Genomic DNA, 2,084 nt, shown 5'->3' with positions numbered 1-2,084 from the left:
ATAAAATCCATGTATATACGTGTCTATACATATATATATATATATATACATACAATATATATATATATGTAGAGAGAGAGAGAGAGAGAGAGTAATTAGAGTAATTTATAACCAGACATGCTAAATTTAACATATCGCATGCTATGCTCTTGCATAACCCACTTACATAAAATAAATAATTATATCTATACATACAGTAGAACACCGGGATAGGTATCCCTAGGATACGTTTCTTCAGGTTACAATGTGGAATACGATGTTTTTTCGGTCCCTGGTTACAGTATTTGCCCCGCCTTCCAGTGTTATCTATAATGTTATTTGATTATATAAATGTGTATTATATATTATATACTGTACTGTATTTTGTTACTAATTTTTCATGCCGTACCCCGGGGTTCTACTGTATATGTCCAACTATTATAATTTATCTTGATTCTGCCTTTTTCTTTTATTTGTCTTAAACACACACACACACATATATATATATATATATATATATATATATATATATATATTTAGTAGAAATGGTAATTAATAAAAACTGAAGAAAGTGCTTAATACTGTAGTAGAGCAAATAGGTAGCTGAAACAATAATGTAACTTAACAGAAAGATACGGTAATAAAAAATAAAATGTATATATATATATATATATATATATATATATATATATATATATATATACAATAATAGTTTCAAAGGTTTAGCCTCCTATTTTTTCATAATTCTAAAAGTTGAAGGGCTATGAAAACGAGAGCGGTGCCATTAAAACAGGGGACCTTTTTTGCTCTAGAATAGTTTTCTATAGTCACCACCATTGTCAGTGCGCATTTGTCAGGAATTTGTTGACGTATATCCGCTTCTGGCGCATTTCTATGGCCATGATTTATTTAACACCAGTAATAGTTGCGACAGAGAGATGAAACTTCATATATATATTTATATATATATGTGTGTATATATATATATATATATATATATATATGAATTCTCCAAAATATATGTGGCAATTATTCTACACCGAATTTTCGATGTTTCATCATTGTGAGGACTCGTCAGAATGCTTTGTAACCCAATTGTTAACATTAGACTACAGACAATACAAACTGCCACTAACGTATTAAGCGATGCTCTTTGGGTAAACAAATGGAGCTTAGACATTTGGACAATGAACATTGTTACTTCACATACCCAAATAGCGTTACAATTAGGAGCGCCGACTGTAACCTAGGTGGTCGAGTTTCAAACTTGGCTTGAGGCCTTTGCTAGTCTAACTACATTGAGCTGTAATACAGCGAAACTACTCTATGTAGATGATTATATATATATATATATATATATACATATATGCGTGCGCGTGTGTATGTGTGTGTGTCTATGTGTGTGTGTGTGTGTGTGTGTGTGTATGTATATATACAGCCGGTAGCAAAAGTATTTGGTACATTATTATTTTTCGAAAAAAATATCAAGTTAATTGAATTAAATTTACATTCAATCTTTGAACAAATATTATCTATTTAAAAATAAAACAGAAATTTAGATATCCTTAGTTGACAAATATTTATTAACGAAAAATCAAATTACCCATATGCAAAATATTTAACACATTTATTAATCTTTAATTAAATATTCTCTGTTCTACCTTACCGTCTCCGAACGGTTTCCATAACCTCCTACTAGTTTCATACAAGCACTTGCTGGTAGTTTCAGCCAATTTTCATCGCAAATCTTCTTTAATTCCTTGATATTCTTGGGATCTCTTGCATGCACTCTTAACTTCAATTTTTTCCACAGATTTTCGATGGGATTTAGGTTGGGTGACTGGCTAGGCCACTGTAGAACACCAGAATCACATTATCCTTAAACAATTTCAGAGTTATTTTAGCCTCGTGCGTGGGATCATTTTCTTGCTGGAATATAAAATCACGGCCCAATCCGAAATCTGTGGCAATATTGAATATATGTGTTCACAAAACCCTCGTGTATTTTGCTGCATTTATTTCCCTTTCTATGATTTTCATTCTTCTAACCCCATTTGCAGAAAAGCAGCCCAAATATCGCACATCCACCTCTTAATTTTACACTA

The sequence above is a fragment of the Euprymna scolopes genome, chromosome 35, assembly GCF_053919585.1.
Source record: "Euprymna scolopes isolate OS-2025 chromosome 35, ASM5391958v1, whole genome shotgun sequence".
NCBI classification, from domain to species: domain Eukaryota; kingdom Metazoa; phylum Mollusca; class Cephalopoda; order Sepiida; family Sepiolidae; genus Euprymna; species Euprymna scolopes.
The sequence above is the reverse complement of the archived record's forward strand: the minus strand, read 5'-3'. Positions refer to the sequence as shown.